Source organism: Panthera onca, chromosome F1 (genome assembly GCF_046562875.1).
Source record: "Panthera onca isolate mPanOnc1 chromosome F1, mPanOnc1 haplotype 2, whole genome shotgun sequence".
In the NCBI taxonomy this organism is placed as follows: domain Eukaryota; kingdom Metazoa; phylum Chordata; class Mammalia; order Carnivora; family Felidae; genus Panthera; species Panthera onca.
The window spans coordinates 43,690,536-43,714,232 of NC_138355.1; the positions used below are offsets into that span (position 1 = coordinate 43,690,536).

At 38.6% G+C, this 23,697-nt stretch overlaps 1 protein-coding gene across 8 annotated transcripts in view; it reads left to right on the top strand.

Annotated features, from left to right (window-relative positions):
* PPP1R12B (protein phosphatase 1 regulatory subunit 12B) overlaps positions 1–23,697 on the top strand; it is a 212,078-nt gene that overhangs the window by 26,278 nt on the left and 162,103 nt on the right. The window contains exon 1 of one of the 8 annotated variants that reach the window (XM_060644093.3): positions 23,369–23,474. The exons of the other annotated variants lie outside the window; for them this stretch is intronic. The gene's annotated coding sequence lies outside the window, so the exon portion shown is untranslated. Of the gene's footprint in view, positions 1–23,368; positions 23,475–23,697 lie in introns of those variants that run through there. 8 annotated transcript variants of the gene reach the window in all.

Genomic DNA, 23,697 nt, shown 5'->3' on the forward strand with positions numbered 1-23,697 from the left:
CTTCACTCTCTTCTCCCCTCGTTTCTTCTTCTTTTCTTTAGCATTCCTCAAGTTTTCTTCATTCTCAGAAATAAAAAACAACATTGGGGCACTTGGTTGGCTCAATTGTTAAGCATCCAACTTGATTTTGGCTCAGGTCATGGTCTCATGGTTCATGAACTTCAGCCTGCTTGGGCTTCTCTGTTCCTCTGTCTCTTCCCCTCCTTTGCTTGCACGTACTCTCTTTCTCTTTCTCCAATGAATAAACTTAAAAAAAAGAAAAGAAAAGAAAAGAAAAACTACATTAACTGGACTTATTGTGGTGATCATTTTGCAATACATACAAATATTGAATCATGTCGTACCCCTGAAACTATTATATATCAGTTATACCTCAATAAAAAATACATGATAAAAATTACCGCGCAAACTTTTTCTGTCTTAACTCCTTCTTTAAGACTACTGACTCATCTTTCTCTCCTTTCTCCTCAAGGAGTGGTGTACACCTACTTTTCTACTTCTGTTCCTGCCATTCTACTGATACTGCTTTCTCAGAGGTCACCACAGACTTCCTAAATGCCATACCTTCTTAATTCTTTTCCTTTTGGACCATTTTATATTTTGTCCATTGATCCCTTTTATTAATTAAAACTCAACCCTTGGCTTCTAAACCGCCCCCTCCCCCCCAGATCCTCCTCTTACCTCCTGGATCACTCTTCTGCACTTTCTTCTCTATTCCTCTTCCTCTGCCCACTCTTTTTCCAGACTTCCATCTTCAGCCCACTTTTTTCTCTATCGTTTCTCCATTTGTAACCTTACCTACTCCCATGGCCTCATCTAGGGCCATGTATTCATGATGTCCAGCTATCCAGCTCTGACCTCTCTAGACTTTATCTTTTCTCTGGACTCCAGGTTTGTATTCCCAGTTGTCTACTTGACATCTTGATCACCATGTCTTGCAGATTTATCTCAGTCTCCATAATTCCAGAGAAAAACTGTTTTTTTATCCCGGTCAAAAAGCTGTCTCTCCTCCTCCTCTTCTTCTCTTCATAAACTACTCAGTCATCTAAGACATTAGTTCTTATTTGTCAATGCCACCATTGATGCTCAACTGACTGCATGAAAATCATCAGGGGGCAGGTGTTAAAAATAGAGACTCTGAAGGGTGCCTGGATGGCTCAGTCAGCTAAGGGTCCAATGCTTGATTTCAGCTTAGGTCATGATCTCATGGTCATGAGATCAAGCCCTACATCAGGCTCTGTGCTGGGTGTGGAGACTGCTTAAGATTCTGTTCTCTCTGTCTCTCTCTCTCAAAAAAAAGGTGGGGGGGGGGGGTGGATAGAAACTCTTAGCCCTACCCTCCAAAGAACCTGATTCAGTAGGTCTGGGCTAGGAGCCAGGAATCTTTTATTCTGATGCTCATCCAAATTTGGGAATCATCGATGAAAACTGGGATTTGCTCCCTTCCTTCCTTCCTTCCTTCCTTCCTTCCTTCCTTCCTTCCTCCCTCCCTCCCTTCATTCCTTCCTCTCCTTCCCACCCTTCCTTCCTTCCTTCCTTCCTTCCTTCCTTCCTTCCTTCATCAAGAGTTGTCAGTTCTACTTTTTCATGTCTCTTGACTCTCTTCTTGTCTCCATTAACATTGCTGGTACCCTAGTTCAAGGTGTCATCTCTTATGTGAACTAGTAGGCACATATTTTTTTAAATGCTTGTCAAATAAATGAATGCATTGTTGCCATAGTCTGCTGTAGGTCTCCCTTTTTCTTATTTTGCACATATTACAGTCCATTTTTTTAAATGGCTTATTTTTGAGAAAGAGGGAGCACAAGCTGGGGAGGGGCAGAGAGAAAGAGAGGTCAGAGGATCCAAAGCAAGTCTGTCTTGGCAGCAGTGAGCCTGAACTCACAAACTGTGAGATCATGCATGACCTGAGCCGAAGTTGGACACTCAACTGGCTGAGCCACCCAAGCACCCCCAGTCCATTTTTAATAGTACCTTCAGAGTTATCTTTAAAATATCAATCTAATAATATAACTTTCCTTAAAAAAAAAAAAAAACAATCCATCAATGGTTACCAAATTTTATTACACATTAGGATACTCATTCAAATACAGATGCCTCTGCCCTATCTCTGGCAATTCCACTTCAGTAGCTTGGGGGTAGAATCCAGGAATCTGTATTTTTTCCATGCATTTGAAGTTACTCTGATGCAATTTTGCATTTTGGAACCATTGACATGCAGAATAAACAGGCTAGCTCTTTCCGTGGCATCTAAATTTTTTCAACCCGTCTTATCAGTTTCTTTCCCCACTATTCCTCAACCATATTCACATACCTGCTCATTTATTACTTGCCATTTCCTGAGCACTTCTCGTGAACATTTGTTTATGTTGTTCTCTTTGCCTACATTGTCCTCTCTGCCCTTCTGTACTTGGTAAAACCCTACTAAATCTTTCAAGGTTCTGCTTTGGTACCACTTTCTCTGTGAAGCCTACCTTGTCAGAGTTTATTTGTCTTTCCTTCTTGTCCTTATAACATCTTGTTCTTCGTGCTAGTTTAGCAACTACATGTGATGTTATCTTACAAAAATTCATATTTACTTTTCCTTATGTTAAACTAAGAGTCCCTGATAGCAGAAAGCATGTCTCAACCATCTTTTTCTCCTTAGTGCTGACTGTACTCCTTAAATTAATGAATCAGTGTTCAGTAAAGTTCTGAAAGAAAACGAATTCTGTTATTTTCAGGAAGAGCAGACTGAGGTCTGACCCTTGGAAAATTTACATGTTTGGGAAGAGAAAGAGTGGTCATAGGGAAAGCTGAAGAACTAGTTAGTTTTCAGGGAAGCCAAGGAAGTCTTGAAAGAGACTGTTTAATTGCTCGTTCATCCAGGTGTTTACTAAAATACATATTTATTGAGCTTTTACTATGTGTCAGGCATTGTTCTGGGTAACAAGGGATGTTATTTGCTACAGAGAACTTGGGTGTGTATTTGTGTCTGAAATAGAAAAACAGAAAAATAAAAATCTTAAAAAATCTGATTTTATCTTAATGAGTTTCAGAATTGAGGCTTCTTTCTACATTGTTCAGTCAGTTATCTCCATCTTTTAGAGGAAAGAGGACCAATATGTAACTATCACATCATCCCTTGAATGCCTGACCACTGTAGGGGTTCAGGTCTGTTATTTTTCATCATTCCCTAAGGATGGTAAAGTCCAATTAGTTGTAGGTTGGATCAAGTTATATTCCAGGAGTAGGACCTCCCTATTTGGAATAGATTCTTAAGTTTACACGAAGGCAGAGAGATAAAATATTTTTATCCCTTTAATCTGAGAAATCATAATTTTTTTCTGATGAGATTCTGGGGAAAGCAACCAAATCATTTAAGAAGTTTAGCTGGTCTGAGAGGAACATCTCATCTAGTTTTTCTGAACACATCCTCCAGAGGGAATTGTCTCATTACCTTCCTATGGGGTCTAAATCATAAGAGTAAGTTGGTGAAATCCCTTCTCCCGTCCCAAATCCAGTAGTCATGTAATTATGGAGCTCTGACTACACCGTGATTGGAAATTATGACTGGCTGTTATATTTTCATGATTATTTGTGGACAAGGGTGAGGAGTCACATGTCTCCTCTATGATTTCTGCTTTTAATGAGTTCCTGGTAATGCTTCCAGAAGATTCCTATTTTGCTTCTGTTTAGCCCTATCCTAAGGCAATTTTATTACGTTCCATTGGGTTCAGGGCTGCCAACAGCAATTTATTACCTAGACTGTGCCTTTCTCAGTTCTTATTTGTTCCTGCTAAAATCAAAGATATTATATTTTAAACATTGGGGGAAAATTTAGCCCCGGACTCCAATTCAGCATCCAAATGCATAAATTTTATTATTGTAAATTATGGTCAACCTCCGGTCAACATTTAGAGCCACATAGTAGCTTCAGGCATCATAGGCTGTCTGTCAGATTTTCTTGAGCAAGTCATGCTGTGGCAGGTGGAAGACTTGGGAGGCAAAATAGTTTTATTATTCACCTAGTGTTTCCAGTGTAGGGCTGCTGTTGATATGATGACCTGTGAATAAGGAGGAAAATGTGTTTTAAACAATTTCTATGAACATAAGTTGAACTTTGGATTATTGTACTTGTTTCTATCCACTGTAGAGAGGGGATACACCTGCCTCTTCCCCAGAGCTCTGCAGCTTTATACTCTTAAACCCACCTTATCCCTGGTTCTGTCCTTCCTGGCCATCTCTTCGCAGTGTCCATAGAGGCTTTCTTTCTGCTTTGCTGTAGTCTGCTTTGGTTACTGATTTATTCCAAGATTTTCCCCATCTGTCCTGATAGATTATTTCTCTGAACTTGTTTTAAGACCTTTTATTTCTCCAGGGCGCCTGGGTGGCTCAGTTGGTTAAGTGTCTGATGCTGGATTTGGGCTCAGGTCATAATCTCAGGGTCCTGGGATTGAGCGCCATACTGGGCTCCACACTGACAGCCTGGAGCATGCTTGGGATTCTCTCTCTCCCTGTCTCTGTCTCTGTCCCTGTCTCTCTCACTCTCATTCTCTTTCTGTCCCTCCCCCATTCAGACTCTCTTTGTCTCTCTCTCTCAAAATGAATAAACTTAAAAAAAAGAGACCTTTTCTCCAAGGAAATGGTTACGCATATTCCTTTTGAACTGTTCATATTTGAATCATGTTCTGTTCTAATGATTGAAGAACTAAAGTCTCCAGTATCTGTTGTCTTTGAAAGTCACCCTCTCACCTTTTTTCAGGGTTTTATATGGTTACTTAAGGGTAATAGGGTACTGATATCACTAGGATTTGTAAAGCAGTTACTTGCTTTACTACTGACTATCCATGTTTATTTATCTTATTCATAGATTGCTGTCTTTTATTGATAGATAAATAAATTGTTTCTTAATACCATTCCCCTTAATCACATTTCACTAGTGAAATACATACATACATGCATGCTTTTCAGGTTATTAAAGCCCCAAAAGGCTCTGAAGATTATCTGCAATTACTCAACGTAAGAACAGTAGCTATGTCTCTTCTGAACTTTAGTGGGGCAGAAGTCCCTACTGATCATCTATTTTAACTCCTACAGAAAAGGGAGAAAAACACACCTTTTGGTTTGACCTGATCTAGATTATCACTATTGTCCTTTTGTGTTAAAGAGTATTGGAGTGCTTTCGATGAACTTTATTATGGTTGTGTGTATGAGTGTGTATGTGTTTTCTCATCCCTCAACTGCCTCCGGTAGCCTAGGCTGAGACTCAAGGATCAGTGCTCTCCAGCCAGGTTGCTGCTTATCTTGGCTTCCAGTTTTGACTTGTGAATTTCCATCACTGTTTTTCTTCATAGGGGACTGCATCTAGCTACCAGTGTATCCTACTCTGTGCTTTTGAAAGGACCAGTTTGAAGACTCCTTTTAAGTAGGAAAGTCATTTTCTGTGGTATCTAGAAATGGCCTAAGAAAAGGAAACCTGATAGTTGTAAAACCTTCCTTTATAGTATCTGCTAATAGATATTAAAATCATTAGAATTTCATCTTTCTTTTTTCTCTTTACCCTCTCATGAGCTAGTGAGTAGTTTAAAGGCCAGAATTATTAGAACAGTGGCAAGTTAGGAGGAGAAACAAAGGAAGTGGGGATCTGTAAGCCAACAACTGTGGAATTGAAAATGTCTGGATAAAGGAGTCTCATGCAGAGCTCAGAGAGATATAAGCAAATTATTGTCTCAGTATCTCATGTTAGATCCCAGGAATTTTTTCTTTAACACTTTTATTTTGAAATAATTGTAGATTCATAGAAACTTACACAGAAGTCCTATTAATCCTTTACCCAGTTTTCTCCCACTAATAACATCTTACATAACTATAGGCTATTATCAAAATCAGGGAATGGACACTGGTACAATTCATAGACCTTATTCAGATTAAAAAACAATTTTTTTTAATGTTTAATTTATTTTTGAGACAGAAACAGAGCAAGAGGGGAGGGGCAGAGAGAGAGGGAGACACAGAATCCGAAGCAGGCTCCAGACTCTGATCTGTCAGCCCCGAGCCCGACACAGTCCTCAAACCCACAAACCATGAGATCATGACCTGAGCCGAAGTTGGATGCTTAACTGACTGAACCACCTAGGCGCCCCAACCTTATTCAGATTTAAAATCAGATTTACGTGTACTCATTTGTATGTGTATGCATGTATAGTTATAGTAATTTTATCACATGTGCAGATTTGTGTAATAACAGCAACACAGTCAAGATACAATAGGAATTACTTTTTATTTTGTTATTTTATTTTGTTTATTTTAGGAATTACTTTTTAAATTTCCAAGTTGTTTTAACCTTGTGTCGATTTAGGCAGTGTGACTTTTTTTCTTTTTCTTTCTATTTTTTTTGGCAGTCCAATTTCCAACTTGAAACGTATAGAAATACAAAGCATTTTGTGTTGGGGTTTTCTGTGAGAAATTTCTCAATTTGAGAAATTTCTCAAAGAAATGGCTTTCTTTGAGAACTTCAAAAAGATAGGTTGTGGGGGTGCCTGGGTGGCTCAGTCAGTTAAGCGTCCGACTTCAGCCCAGGTCATGGTCTCACAGTTCTTGAGTTCAAGCCCCGCATCAGGCTCTGTGCTGACAGCTCCGAGCTTGGAGCCTGCTTCGGATTCTGTGCCTTCCTTCTCTCTGCCCCTCCCTAGCTCACGCTCGCTCTCTCTCTGTGTCAAAAAATAAACAAACTTAAAAAAAAAAGAAAAGGTTGTGAAAGTGTATCTTAAATCTGAGTACTTTATAATATTTTCATTTAATAAGTGATATCAGTAATGTTTAAATCTTATTGATTCACTTAACTTTTTTAGACGGATTTCCTTATGCAGAGATAGCTGTAGAATAAAATGAAATTGTCATAATTTTTTCACCCAGGACAAATAAGTACAAATTTTCACTCAATTTTAATATTTATCCAATTGTTCGTATTTTTTAATGTTTATTTGCTTTTGAGAGAGAGAGACAGAGCGTGAGAGGGCGAGGGCACAGGGAGAGAGACACAGAATCTGAAGTAGGCTGCGGTCTCTGAGCTCTCAGCATAGAGCTCAACGCGGGGCTTGAACTGACAAATCATGAGATCATGATGTGAGCCGGAGTCAGATGCTTAACCAACTGAGCCACCCAGGCACCCCTGATTGTTCATATTTTAAAAGCCATGCAGGTTAACAGATTCTTTTAGGGCTTGAATTTTGATAGGAAGAAGCCCTATTGCTTGTTAGAATTGTTTCTTATTAAACTAAGAAGTCTTAGATGAGATGTCATTTAACTGTTCAGCTATTTCCCAGTCTTTAACATTGGTTTATACTTGGTAGCAGTGGAAAGCACACAGCAGATGTAATGACCAGACTTTTTCTCTCATTGATTTATTATCTTTAATAAACTCTTTCAAACCTTGCAGAGAATAATATAACAAGTACCTGTGTAACTGCCAACTAGTTTGAGAAATAGACTATTAGCAATATAGTTAACATGTCTTTATATTTTTACCTCATATAAACGTATCCCTAAATAATTTATAATGTTGTTTTATATGTTTTTAAAATTATATAAATGGCACTATGTTCTACATATCCTTTTGCTATGTGCTTTTTCCAATTTAATATTATATTTGTAAGATTTTTCTGTTGATAATGCAAAGCACTAGTTTATTCATTTGCACATTGTTACATGCGACACTAACTTACCCGTCTTCACATTGTCATATGGTAGGTAGCCCAGCGCATAATTGTACTAAAAGTATCTTCTTCTGTTGATGGATATATACACTGTTTTTAGGATGATGAGGTTTGTTTTGCTACTAAAACATAATCTGGAGATGAAAATCAAAACTACAAAGAGATACTACTTCCCACCCATTTGGATGGTTTAATAAAAAGATGGCAGTAACAAATATTGGTGACAAAATGAAGAAATTGGAACCTCATGCATTGCTTGTGTGATGGCAAAAATGGTATAGCCACCTTGGAAAACACGCTGGTAGTTCCCCAAAGCATTGAGTGCAAAGTTACCATATGACCCAGCAATTCTGCTCTTGAGCATATATCCAAGATAACTGAAAACATATGTCCACATAGAAACTGGTACATGAATGTTTACAGCAGCATTATTCATGATAGCCAAAAAGTGGAAACAACTCAAATGCCCATCAACCCGTGTATGGATAAACAAATGTGGTGTATCCATATAATGGAGTATGATTGGCCATTAGAAGGAATGAAGTACTGATATATGCTACAGTCTCAGTGAACCATGAAAACATTATGCTAAGTGAAAGAAACCAGGTACAAAATCCTATGTGTATTGATTCCATTTGTACGAACTGTCTAGAATAGACAAAGACAGAGATAGAAAGTAGGTTAGTGGGTGCCATAGGCTAGACAAGGGAGGAATGGGGAGTGCCGACTAATGGATGTGGGATTTCTTTCTGGGGTAATGAAATGTTCTGAAATTAGATGGTGGTAATGGTTGCACAATTCTGTGAATATACTATAAACTGCTGAATTGTATGCTTTAAAATAATTTTATGGTATATGAATTATATCTCAGTGAAGATGTTATAAAAACAGAAAACTCATAATGCTACTGTGAGCACTCTTGTTCATTGTTCCGTGTGTAAATGTGTTATAGTTTTTCTGAGGTTTATGTGAAGGATCAGATGTTTATGTGCATCTTTATCAGATAATGCTGTTCCAAATTCTTGGCTGTACCAATTTACATGGCCTCCAACTGCGTATGAAGGTTCTTACAGCTCCACATTTTCATTTTGTCAGATTTTTTGTATCATTGACTTGGCAGGTCAAAACTAATATGATTCTCAAATAATTGCTTACTATTTTCAGACAATGCCAAAGCGTGATGCTATTTGTAAATGTCTATTGACTATTGCTGCAGATTTCTTAGTGATTAGCTGCAAAATATTGCTTGATATTTTGGGTTTGTGCATGACTAAACATCATATAAAGTTTATGAAAATCAGGGAAAGATTGGACAAGTTTGTTACAGAAAAGCTTCCTTAGCATCAGACAACTACATCACAACAAATCACATTTGGATTATTTAGTTTGTATATTATCTGGACACTATACATCTTTTTCCACTGCCTCCTCTCTCCTACCAGTTTCTTCTTTTTTTTTAATTTTAATGTTTATTTATTTTTGAGAGAGGGAGAGAAACAGAGTGTGAGTGGGGGAGAGGCAGAGAGAGAGAGGGAGATACAGAATCTGAAGCAGGCTCCAGGCTCTGAGCTGTTAGCACAGAGCCTGACATGGAGCTCGAACCCACGAACTGTGAGATCATGACCTGAGCCAAAGTCGGACACAGCCGACTGAACCACCCAGGCGCCCCTATCTATGTATTTTTAAATGTGCTAATTTTTAGAAGGAAATACTGGTAAATATTAATATATGTATACTTAAATATTTATATTTAAATATATATTATATAAAATGAAACTTAACTTCTGTATGACAAAGGACACCATAAAAAAAGGTTGAAAGATAGGTGACAGACTAGGAAAAAAGTTTATGATCAAAGGATTAATACCCATATAAGCAATTTTAAAACTTTATCTAAAAGAAAAATGAAGAAAGGCTGTGAATGGACAATTATTTGTATAGTTAATACCCATATGGAATAGCAAGGGACAAAGAATAGCCAAAACAGTTCTGAAAAGAAGGATAAAGTAGGAGAGCTCACACTTCCTGATTTCAAATTTGAAGGCAGTGTGATGTTGGCACAAAAACAGACATATAGATCAATGGAATAGAACTGGGAGTTCAGTAATAAGACCATACATTAATTGTCAGTTCAGTTTTGACAAAGGTGCCAAGACCATTCAATGAGGAAAGAATATTTTTTTCAACAAATTGTGCTGTGACAACTGGATAGTCACATGCAAAATAATGAACTTGGACCTTTACTTCATACCATATACAAGATGAATTCAAAATAGATCATAGACCTGGATGCAAAAGCTAAAACTATAAAACTCTTAGAGGAAAATATGGGGGTAATATTTTCCATGATCTTAGATTTGACAAAGGATTCTTAGATATGACACCACAATCATGAGAAACAAAGAGGAAAAAGAAAAGAAAAATAGATAATTAGAACTCATCAAAATTAAAAGCTTTAATTCTTGAAAGGACACAAGAAAGAGCAAAGACAATGCGTGCAATGGGAGAAAACACTGCAAATCATATATCTGAGAGGAGACTTGTATCTAAGATATATAAAGCACTCTTACAATGCAGTAATAAAAAGACAAATATCCCAATTTAAAAATGGGTAAAGGATCTAAACAGGCGTATCTCCAAGGAAGATACACAAATCACCAAAAAGCACATGAAAATATGCTTGTTATTATTAGTCATCTGAGAAATTTGATCAAAATTACAGTGAGATACCACTTGCCGGATTGCTGGATGGCTAGAATCAAAACGCCAGGTAAGTGTTGATGAGGGTGTGGGGAAATTGGAACTCTCACACTGTTGGATGGAAATACAAGATGGTAAAGCCACTTTGGAAAACAGTCTGGCAGTCGCTCAAACAATTAAACATAGAATCACCATATGACCTAACAGTTCTACTCCTAGGTATATATCCATGATAAATGAAAACATATGTCCTCATAAAAACTTAAACATGAATGTGTACAGCAGCATTATTCATAATAGCCAAAAGGTAGAAATAATCCAAATATTCATCAACTTATGGATAACCAAAATGTGGTATATCTACACAATGGGATATTATTATAATAGTATAAAGGAATAAAGTACTTACACATGTTGCAACTTGGATGAACCTTAAAAACATATACTAAGTGAAAGAAGTCAGTCGCAAAAGTCCATGTACTATATGATTCCATTAATATGAAAGTCCAGAATAGGGCAGTCTGTGGAGATGGAAAGTACATTAGTGGTTACTTAGGGCTAGGAGGAGAGGTCCTGACAGCTAAAAGGGTATGAGGTTTCTTTTTGAGGCGTCAAAGTTTTCTAAAATTGACTATGATGATAGATCCACTTATCTGTGGCTATACTAAAACAAACAAAAAAATCCCTAAACAAAACACTGAAAAGTAAGCATATCATTGAATTATATTATATACTTTAACTGGGTAAATTATATGGTATGTGAATTATATCTTAGGCTGTTTTAAAATTTAAACAAAAACCATGAGAAACTGCCGAGTTTTATTATTTATCAGCAAAATGCAAATTGAAACACTGATTATATTTATTCAGTACTTTAATAGGAATCTTAAAATTCTTTCTGTCAAATATAGATATTGGTATCGAATTGAGGAACTGGGCTTTCTTTTTAAACATTGCCTTGTAAATGAGTAAATTTTTTCAGAAGGCGGTTTAGAACAATTTATAAAAATATATGCAAATTATTTGACCCCCCCCCCCAGGGTTTTTTTAATGTTTATTATTTTTGAGAGAGGGAGAGAAAGAACGAGCAGGAAGGGGCAGAAAGAGAGAGGGAAACAGAATCAGAAGCAGGCTCTAGGCTTTGAGCTGTCAGCTTAGAGCTCAATGCAGGGCTTGAACCCACAAACCATGAGATCATGACCTGAGCCAAAGTTGGACACTTAGCCAACTGAGCCATCCAGGCCCCCCTGTGCAGAAATATTCTTTAGTTTATTGTTTATAACAACAAGAAATTAGAAAAAAAAACTTTTAAGTTTGTATAAATAGGGGAATGGTTAAATAAATTATGTTTATGGAAAATTATATGTTATGGAAATTTTTTGTAGTTATGAACAAAAGGTAGACCTATGTAGACCTCTACTAACATGGACAACATAAAAATATTGTAAGTAAAAAGAAAAATGTACAGATAACACATACAATATGCCCCTATTTATGCTGTTAAAAATTCTAAATGATACGTAAAAACATGTTGCTGTGTAAGTATGTGTTTAGAAATCATTTTAGAAGGATATATACCAAACTGTAGATACTTACTTTCCAATTTTTTCACTCTTTCAGTAAAAATATACTCTTGTGTTACTTAAACAAATTAGTTAAATCAATTTGAAGGAAAACGTCTATAGTAAAACATGGTAGTGGGTATAACTTTGCGGTGGGAGTTAGAAATGCAGAGCATTAGTTCAGCTATGATCAATCATAGACATAAGCCCTCCTGAGTGGTTTTATCACATGTAGCTCTGTGTCAGGAAGTAGGATTAGTATCCGTGTTCTTCACTTCCTGGGCATTACTTTCCATACTCTTATAAAAAGAAAATACCTTCTGCTCCTTTGATTTGCATGCCATTTGGCTAGGCCGCCTTCTTACCCTCTCATTCTTCAAAGACCACTCGCTCACAGCTTCCTCTCCGTCTCATTACTATCAGAGTATCCAACACTTTGGCCTCATAGTTTCTTAGCTTCCTCATTTTCGGTGACTTCTCCCTCTACCTGCCTGTGTCACCCACTTCCACAGTCACATCTATGACAGTTTTCACCTAGAAAACTGCTTCTCCTCTAAGCATCTGGCTTTTTGAAGGTAACATGTAATTTCTAGTTCAGTCATTTGCCTTGTAACCAAATTCTTGTTGGGACCTCCAGTTCTTCTCCCATCTCCTTTCTTACTAATTTATCAGCTTCCCTTATCATCTTGTTTAGGTTCTGTGTTCACTTCAGTAACACTTTCCCTGTTACTTCTTTACCTCTCTGAAATTTTTGAACTTATCCAGCAGAGTCCTAACCCTTGATGAACCCAATTCTGATTTCTCTGTGGTTACACCTAAGTGGCTAAAAATCACAAAATAGTGCAGATTTTTATACCACTTTATTTTCATGGTCACCAAATTCCAATAGATCCTTCCCATTGTCTGGAAACCTCATTATGTATCAACTCATTGCTTCTTTCCCTGAAAAGATCATTTCACACTTCTTTACTCTCCCCACCCTTCTGATCACCTATTTTCTCCTTTTTTTCTCAACAGATATTACCTCCTACTACTTTGTGTTCCACTCCACAAAATCTCTGGTCTGGTTTTTGTCTCCATCACTGCACCAAAAAAAAGCTCTTTAAAGAGCTTTATATTGAGACTTGTTAAAAATCTCTAAATTGAGTGTTGGCATAATAAAGTAGCTCATAGTATAAGCTTTGGAGCCAGACTGATTGGGTTTGAATGCTGGCTTAGCCATGTGACCTTGGACAAGTTGCTTAACTTTTTAAAAGTGAAAATAATAATATCCTTCTTAAAAGTTTGCTAGGAGGATTAAATTAATTAATGTATAAGACAATGCTTAACCCATAGTACTAAAAAATTAATAATATTAATACTTGTTAATTATAATAATCACCATTCTAATAATTATATAAATAACACTGTCAGTTATATAATTAACATTAATATGTATTTATTAAATATTATTTAATATAAGCATTATTAATCCTACCACCATGTTCATTACTATTATGATTATTACTACTACTTCATAAATAAGATAGAAAACAGAGAAATTAGAATTTCTTTAACTTTTTACCTCCAAACCACTCTGCCTTAGTCTGAAGCACTCTTTTCCTTCCCTCTTAGTGCAGTGGCAGCCTTCCCATCTAAGGCTCATCCTCCCATCTTTGTTTTGGAACCTTTCTTCTGCAACCAGACACTGTTCAATCTCTCTCTTCAGTCTTTTCCTTTTATTTGGACTCTTCCACTTGTCATTAAACATGCGCAGGTCTCTTCCATCTTGGAATAACAAAATCCCCTGGGCCCCTTCCTGGCCTTTAGTTACCACCCTGCCTTTTCCCTCCCTTTCTCAGCCATATTTTTAAAGACTTAATCCATGCTTTCCTTTCCCCTCACTCTTATTCCATTCCTATCTCAATTTTGCATCATTGCTACATTGAAACTTCTTGCTAAGGTCATCAGTGACCTTCAGATTGCTAATTCTGACATTTCATTCTTCATTTTACTTGACTTTCAGCAACATAAACCACTCTCCTTCTTGAACCCTTTTTATCCTATGACTTTCATGATAAATTTCTCTTGCCTTTTCCTCCCACTTCTTGTTACACCTTCCTTGTTTGCACATTCTTCTCTACCCGGTTTTTAAATGACAGAATTTTTCAAAGCTTGGTGCTGGGTCTTCTCACTCTACTCTCTTTTCCATATCGTGTTCATGTGTCTAGCTCCAAATAGTCCTCAAAAAACATTGGCTGCTATCAAGATTATTATCATCATCATTATTACATATATTATTATTAATATCTATTATATATATTATATCATCACCTTTCCCTTCCTTGGAGGACTTTGGGGAATACCCCTGAGAATATATTTAAACTTTGAGTATTTTGGAAGAAAGAATGGCATTATAATTTACTTATATTTTATTATTTCACTGAAATTAATCTGGCTTTAAAATATAACAAAACTTAATCCTGCTGATCAACTTTATTACAGTATTGGAATAAAAAAAATTGTTGATGGGGTACCTGCGTGGCTTAGTCGACTGAGTGTCTGACTCTTGGTTTCAGCTCGGGTCGTGATTTCATGATTCGTGAGTTCAAGCCTCATGTTGGCCTCTGCACTGATGGTGCAGAGCCTGCTTGGGACTCTCTCTCCCTCTGTCTTTGCCCCTCCCCCTCTCAAAATGGGGCAGTTGGATGGCTCAGTCAATTAAGCTTCCCACTCTTGATTTCGGCTCAGGTCATGATCTTGGGGTTCATGAGATTGAGTCCTGCATCAGGCTCTGTGCTGATAGTGTGGAGCCTGCTTGGGATTCTTTCTCTCCCTCTCTCTCTGCCCCTCCCTTGCTTGCACTCATGTGCTCTCTAAATAAATAAATAAGTAAATAAAACATTAAGAAAGTTTTTTTTTTAAAGTTGTTGATGTGTCTAGAATGACTGTGTTATGAATTAGCCAATCATGAGAGTCACCAGATTCAACAGTGTTCAAATACTATACATGAAGCCATTTCCAGGCACTGAAGAAAATGGTAATGATGAGGAGGAGGAGGATAATAATAGAAGTAATAAGAACAATGACAATAACAAAAATGTAGCATATTCCTAACAGAAATATGTTTTATATGTTGAGTTTTCTATTCCTTAAGTTTGGCAGATTGTCACAGTGTGCGATCTCATGGCCTAGAAGAGGAAAGAGACCTCTGGAGAAACTGAGAATTCTCAGCCAGTGCATGGTACACACCACCATCCCCCACCCCTTCACAGCACAGAAAGCAAAAATGGAAACCCAGGGACAAACCAGTTATGATGTTGCTTCCACAGCAGCTAGCTGGGATTTTACAAAGGTGACATTAATGTAGAAAATGCAAAGTTTCTACTTCATGCTATGTCATGTTAGTGTTGTCTGGCAGGCTGTGATCTGAGTCCTCATGGGACCCCCTTCATGGATGATTCTGATGACATTAAATTACCTTTCAGGAAATGTTCACTATTTCGTTACTTTGAAGTCCCTCCCCCTTCTAACCTGCCCTTCCAAAACAGCTTTGACATTTAAGAGGTAGTATGCCAGGTGTGCTGGTTAGCTCCATATTATCAGACACAAGGAACCTTCTGTCAGAGGTAATGTGTCTGGCACAGAATCGGCTGGCACGGTATCGTAGCTTGCCTGGCAGAGGTCTAAACAGAGGGGCAGAACATCGCTGGCAGGCTGAGTGGCAAGGGCGGTGCTTTGGGTTGCCCAGGTAACTCTGTTTTAGTTAGGATCCCAATTGGCTAGGGAAACATACCTCTTTCGGTGGCTTTGGTGAAGCCTTTTGATCACTATTTCTGTAAGAGTTTAAGAGCAGGATCAGAAAAGGGCTCCCCTTCTGTTAACTTCTTATTTTTTTGCCATATGCAGTGTTATGTTGATGGAAATTTCAGATTTCACCGTTTAGTTCCCTCTTTCACTCACTACCAAACACAGATTATTTTGTGTAAATTGAGGTGGGAGATGGACTTTTGTATTACTAAAAGCTGGCATTGCGATTTTTGCTGTATGGATTCTGAGATGTTGGCTACCAGCTAACTGTGCCAGGACAAACTGGATGCTCACTGGATATGCTTAGGGATGAATATTAACATGATTGATTAGACTAAAAATAGGATATCTGAAGTTATTTTCATATTTAGTTACAGTCACATGTTTGTCATGTAACCAGGAGATTTCTATCCTAGTCACACTAAATGTATTAGGTTCTGTTCTGTATTGTTAATAAGACCATTAAGCAAATATATATTGAATGCTTTCTGTGTGTAGAGCACTATTCTAGGCCCTGGGAATACAATTAGTAAGGCATAGATAGTCTGCATAGAAGGAGGTCCCGGTCTGGTTGGGAAGTTGCCAAGATAACTGCAGTAGAATGCAATGCACTATAATAGGCCCTTAGAAACACAGGTGGCGGTGACTACCTCTGCTCGGTTGGGAAGGACAGTCAAGGCAGGCTTCATAGAGGAGTAATGTTAAACTAAGTCTTTGTGGGAGGAGGGGACTAAAAAAAAAAAACCAAACAAACAAAAAACTAAGTCTGTGAGACCATGTGGAAGCTCTAAGCAGGGAAGTACGTTCCAGGCTTAGGAAATGGCAGGTATAAATGCATAGAGGCGTATGAAAGTGTGGCACGTTTGGAGAATTGTTATGGGAATGGTGTGCAATAGCTAGAAGCAACATGCATGAGCAGTTACACTGTGCCAGTGACATGCTTAACATTACACATAGGAAGTCACATAGTCCTCATAACTTGACACTATGGGAAAACTATTATTGTTATTTCCATTTTAAAGATGAGGTAACCGAGGCAGAGAGAAGTTAAGTAACTTACCTATGGTCTTATAGCCATTAAATTTCACAGCTAGCATTTGAACTCAAATTTTTTTTGCCAGTGCTCTAAATTGGGTGTCAGCACACTATAGCCATGGGCCAGATCCAGCCCGCTACCTGGTTTTGTACAGCCTATGAGCTGAAAATGGTTTTTGCATTTTTAATTAGTTGAAAACAGCAAAAGAAGAATATTATTTTGTGATATGTGAGACTTCTCCAAAATTCAAATTTCAGGATCTATAAAATTTTATTGGAACACAGCCATACTCATTGGTGTAGTATTATGTAAGGCTGCTTTCATAGTATGGTGGCAGAAATGAGTATCTACAAGAGTGTATATGACCTACAAAGCCTAAAATACTCAGTTTGTTTTCTAAAATAACACAGAGAGCGTGCATTGATAGCAATAGTTGGATTTATGTACTACTTACCTTTTTAAAAATCTGTTTTCATATTTGTTATCTCATGTGTCCTCCTGTCAACCCTGAAATGAAAGGAAGGTTAAGTTGGGTGGTGCTTTCTATCATACAGCCAGGAAACTCTATTGTAGGAAGACTGGGATGGGCTGTGACATTAAAGTTACACTCTTTTGCTTGTACAGTGTCTTGTAATGTCCCTCATTCTGTTCTGAAATTTGCCCTCTACCTCTGTCCTAGATATACAGTTGCTCAGAGCTGGGGCTCAAGGCCACTCCATAGATGAGACAGTTGAGATAGATTGAAAGAACAAGGTAACACACACTCTTTCCTTAACCTTCAGCACCTCTGCAACAGTGTCTGAAATTCTTTGTCTTGGCAACGTTCAACTTATTCTGAGCACACTGCCAGTGAAGTGCTTCAGGAGGCTTGTATTTGATTTCAGATAAGTAAGCACTTACCATCAAAGGAGACGGGGCATTTCTCATTTTCGTTTCCATAAAGGGATGCAATTGCATTGTTGGGCTACATGGAAAGTCTTTGACTTAACGGTAAATTTTGAGTCCTTTTTTTAGGTTTTCACTTCCCCATTATTCTACTTTTAAAAGGTGAAGTTTTTACTTTTTGCTATTCCTGGTCTTTTCTAGAGCTTAGGAATACTGCCTCTTTTTAAAAAAAAACAAAAAAAACATCTTTTTACATTTATTCATTTTTGAAAGACAGAGCATGAACTAGGGAGGGGCAGAGAGAGACAGAATCTGAAGCAGGCTCCAGGCTTTGAGCAGTCAGCACAGAGCAGCCCGATGCTGCTGCATCCAGCCCAATGCAGGACCCGAACCCACAAACCGTGAGATCATGACCTGAGCCGAAGTCATACGCTTAACCGACTGAGCCACCCAGGCATCCTGGGAATGTTGCCTCTTAATCAGTAAATAACAGGAGCTTTCCTGGTGACCTCCACACTACCACCAAGCTAGTCAGGGAGAGTGAAGTGTAACTCTTCTAGGTGTGACCTCAAGGGATGTTTGTCTTATCTGTTGCTCTTTATTATTCATTCCACTATCCTATATCTAGGATATAGCGGTCTGAGGATTAAACTGTAGGCCACGTTACTTATATTATTGAGCTTGATGCTTTCAGGAAAAAACAAGTTATTTAGATTTCTAAAGTCTTAACCATTAGTGCCTTCTCTTTCAGCCCCAATAGTGAATTCATATTATCAGCAAAATTGATTATACCCAGATTTGGTCTGTTAAGGCCCAGCAGAAATAAGATGCTACCTTAAGAGAGGTCAACTATATTTCCACTGATAGCCAGAATTTCCTTGGCCACTGACAGTGCTGAGGTCAGAGCAGTGTAGGCAAACATTTCTGTGTCCCAGGGGTTAGATGCCTCAGGGATGCTGAAATGCCTGAGGTGATGGATAGCACAAGTGTATACATTTATCAAAACTCAGTGAATGTGTACTTAAGATCTGTGCTTCTCACTGTATGTAAATTTTACTTCAAAAGAAAAAGAGTACTCCAAACAAGTTTTGAACTCTTGCTAATGACATGTTTGTGAGGTATTTGGGGACATTATTAAGAATGTCTGCGGGGCACCTGGGTGGCTCAGTCGGTTAAGCGTCCGACTTCAGCTCAGGTCACGATCTCGCGGTTCGTGAGTTCGAGCCCCACGTCGGGCTCTGGGCTGACAGCTCAGAGCCTGGAGCCTGCTTCCGATTCTGTGTCTCCCTCTCTCTCTGGCCCTCCCCCGTTCATGCTCTGTCTCTCTCTGTCCCCAAGGTGAATAAACGTTAAAAAAAAAAATTAAAAAAAAAAAAAAGAATGTCTGCAACGGGACAGACACCTGATGAAGTATAGCACAGTGTTAATGGTGGACTACAGGTCACGTTAGGGTAAATCGGTATTCACTGTGAAATTCTTTCAACTTTTCTGTATGTTCAAACATTTTCATAATAAAATATTTGGGAAGAATGCCTAAAGAGGATGGGCAAGTAATATAACTTGATAAAGCAGCATAGGTATAAAACAGTAGAGAATGGTGGGGTGTGGGGCGTCAGGTACTCATGCTCTGCTTAGAGAAGGTAACTGCTGCTCAACTTCAACTAATTGTTTCTTTGCATTGTCAGATATTCTAATTTTTTTTTTTTAATGTTCATTTATGTTTGGGAGAGAACGAGAGTGTGCACGCATGTGAACAGGGGAGGGACAGAGAGACAGGGAGACAGAGGATCCGAAGCAGGCTCTAGGCTATGTGTTGTCAGCACAGAGCCTGATGTGGGGGCTCAAACCCATGAACCATGAGATCATAACCTGAGCTGAAGTTGGATGCTTAATTGACTGAGCCACCCAAGTGCCTTGTTTTTTGTTTTTGTTTTTTTTTAAGTTTATTTTGAGAGAGAGCAGTAAAGGAAGAGTGAGAAGGGCAGGGGCAGAGAGGAGACAGAGAATCCCAAGCAGGGTCCACGCTGACAGGGGGGCTCAATCCCACAAACCATGAGATCATGACCTGAGCCAAAATCAAGAGTTGGACGCTTACTGACTGAGCCACCCAGGCGCCCCCAGATACTCTAATTTTTTAAAAATCTTGAATGTGGAATTTTTAATGTGAAAAATCATTATTTTTAAAATACCACAAGGGCAAAACAAAATGCTTCTAATTTACCAACCTTCTATCCCAAAGATTTTAACTTTAGAGGAAAAATTGGAGGTGTCCTCTTGGGTTGTAAAGTCACCATTGTTATCACTAACATGTGACTCTGAAGAGATTCCAGCAGTAGCTGAAGCTTTCTACCGTAACCTCAATTCCCCTGTTCTGTGGGCTCCTGTACAGTAATGCTGTGCCAGGGCCATGCCACCGTATTCATGACACTGACCCAACAACGAAGCTTTGCTGGGGGGGGGGGGGGGGGCGGCTAAGAACAGCTGTGAGGTTGGGCTGGTTGGCATGTTTTCCCTGGGCTCACTTTAGGATTATTTAATAGGGAAAGGGCAGCAAGCAGTACATGCTATCTTGCTGCTCAGATGTAGTTCCTGGATATAAGTCACTCAGGCTTTAACAGAAATTAACACTAGGTAGGAATCAGCAACAGAAAAGACTTCTAAGACTTCCTTATATTCCCTGTTTTGGCTAAGTGGTGTCGCAGTCTACCCAGGGTCCTAAGCTCTCAAAAATCTTATCCTTTTTCACTGTAGGCATTCGAATCAGCTACACTGTCCCTTCTGCTTCAGGGAGGCTTCTTTTCAAGTCTGTCCCCTCCTCAATGTCTCTACTGCTAATATTTCACTTCAAGACCTCATCCTCTCTAGCCCTTGATTATAATTTTCTCAGTGGTGTCTTTGTTGTGAGTTTTTCCTGCCAGCAGTTCAATATTCATATTCCCACTACAGTTACCATTCTTTTTTTTTTTTTTAATGTTTATTTCTTGAGAGAGAAAGAGAGAGTCAGAGAGAGACACACACACAGAATCCGAAGCAGGCTCCCGGCTCCGAGCTGTCAGCACAGAGCCCAACGCGGGGCTCAAACCCACAGACCATGAGATCATGACGTGAGCTGAAGTTGGATGCTTCACCGACTGAGCCACCCGGGTGCCCCCACAGTTATCATTCTTAAGATACAATTCTGGTTTAAAAAACTCAGCATCTCCCTGTTGCCTTCAGAGTAAAAGTTAAACTCTTTATCACGAGGCATAAGGACTTTCACTGCTGCCAATCTATCCTACCTATCTTTCTTCCTTCCATCTCCCATGAACATTCTTCAGTATGGCAAATGAAGCCCTATTCAGATTTTCGTGTGTGCCGTCACCCCCATCTGAGTACATACATGCCAAACCTCTCACCATTCCAAAAAACTGTCTTTTTTTTTTTTCTTTTCTCCAGACCTTTTCCTTTTCTCCAATATTGCTGTTCCCTTTGCTTCTGGTTTTCTTCATCCCTGCTTTTTTAAACTGGCTGACTCCTTCCCTTTTATAAGTTAGGTGAATAATATCCATTCTCTGAAATGTTCCCCGTTACCCCCAAAGTTAGTGACTTCTGTCTCTGTGTTATAATACTTTGTACATATCACTCATTTTATATTAGAGTATGATTTCTGTTGGCGTGTGTCATTAACATACCTCTTTCTACCACTAAATGGTAAAGCCTTCTTCATCTCTGATTCCTTTATCTCCCCTTGAGGACTCTGTCTGGCGTAGTATAGGCATCAGTAAATGTTTGTTACATGAATAAATGGAAAGATACTTCACAGTCAAGGAGCATATTACTAAGATAAATTCTTAACCTGTTCTTTGGTAATGTGAGTCAGTGTCAGATCCGGAACTTAAATCTGTCTTCTCAGATTTTCTGCCTGTGCTAACAATAGACTTGATGGACCCCTCTGTAGCCGTGACTCTGTTATGGCAAAACCCAGTAGGCAGCCCTTGAATTTCCTTTGCCAGCTGTAGGAGTCATTCTTCCACTGCTGGCTCATTGTCTTCCCTTTCCTCTAATCCTTTTAATTTACTTCCTTCTCTTGTTAATAGAACCTGACTGTGGTCTGTTGGCACCTACTAGAACGTACATAGAGACTATGCTATATTTATATTTAAGTATGTAATTCTTGCCCTGTCTTGTGTGAAAAGGAATGTTCCTGCTGAGTCTTAGAGACAAGGGTAGTGGTGGTGGTGGTGGAGGAGGAAGTAGTAGTAGTAATAATAATACTAACAGCAGCTAACACTTTCATGGTATTTACCCATATGCTGGACACTAAGTGTTTTTATGTCCATTAGCTCACTCGTAACCCCATGAAGTAGGTACCATGATTGGTATGATAATTTTATCGATGAGGGAATTGAAGCATACTGAGGTAATTTGTTTTAAGAACACAACACTACTAACCACTAGACCTGGGATTGGAGCCCAGGAAGTCTTTATTCCGTAGTCTGCCCTCTTAACCAGTGCACTGTACTGGGTAGGGGACCGTATGTGTGGGGAGACATGCCAGTAAGCGATACAGATTCTCATAGGACCAGCTTCGCCTGTGTAAAACTCTTGATGGAAATCAAATGTGCTGGGAAAATAGTAACCTCTTATTTCAGTATCTCCTTTTAGGGATAAAATTTGCTGTATTGATTTATGCTTTATGAGAATTCACTCTTCCTGTAATTTCTTTGTCGCTTTTACTCCTTACCTAACTCAGATCCCAGAATTGCCTTTCTTCTTTTCACAAGGCTTACTTGACAGCTATGGAGCACTGCCCATGCCATAGCTTTCAGGCCGTACTCTTGCGGCTTATGAAACACTTGTTTATGGGCACGGAGTGATCTGGAGTTAAATAGTAAAATCCTTCTCCCTGGGACAGCAATTTACTCTACATGCCAAGTTGGCAGCAGAATAGACCTTTGGGGGGCTGTGGTTAAGACAGGTAGCCAAGATATGAGGGAGGTTTCTAATCCAGACTCATGTTAATAAACAGAGTGGTAACCAAAGCACTTTAATGGGATCTTTGTGTTTTGCATTTAGTCTTCGTCAAGAGTGACCAACTCAAATCAGCCAATTGACCACATTCCTCATATGAAATTATTGGAGAGTTAGACTAATATCAGTTTACCCTATATATGCTAAAGCAAAGTTATTTTTAGGAAGATAGTATCAGGTATTAAAAATGTTCCATGAGCCAAGTGGTATCTGGAGACTGGCCCATGAACTCTATTTTGGATGCCTCTAAATTGGTAAGTAGAAAACATTTAGGTGGTTCTGAATATGTGACCTTAAATAAGTCACTTAACTTTTCTGGGACTAGTTTCTCCATCTGTAACATGAAAAGTCCTAGTGTTTATTGCTTTAACTACCATGTTCTTTCCTTTTACATCCTTGTTGTAATATGCTTTTTCCAAGGAACTTCTTTTGATCAAGTCTGTTAAGATGAATCATCCCAATACTTAGTGTGCCTCAGCTCTTATGTGCAGAATTTGTAAGAAAATAACCTCAGCAAGGGCTTTCTTATTTCTGTAGAAGTATCTACAAGCTGTGGACACTCTTTTGACCTGAGAGGAACTCATGCTTGAGATTTTTACCATAATTACTAGGCCTCATTTATTGTTCCTCAAAATCAGGATTATCAACGAGTAATGAAACAGAGATTTGGACATTGGAACTCTAAAAGTTCTGTTTGAAGAGTAACCATGGACTTTAAGAAGATGCTGCTTCCATTTCCTGGGCCCTTTCTCCTTCTACTCAACTTTATAAAAACCTGTCTTGATCTAACAAGAGGTAGGTCAGATGTGTATAACCTTGTATGGTACAAAGTTGCCAAATTAATACCTGTAAGACAACGTAATGGGTCTTTCTTCATTCAGGTGGATAAATGCATGGAGAATGCAGAAGGTTGAAGGCAACATTTGAAGGGTCAGGCCTTGGGACATTTTAGAGTAGGCTTTATTGGCGTCCACAATGAACATATTTTTGATATCTAAATATTGTCAACCTTTAGGCA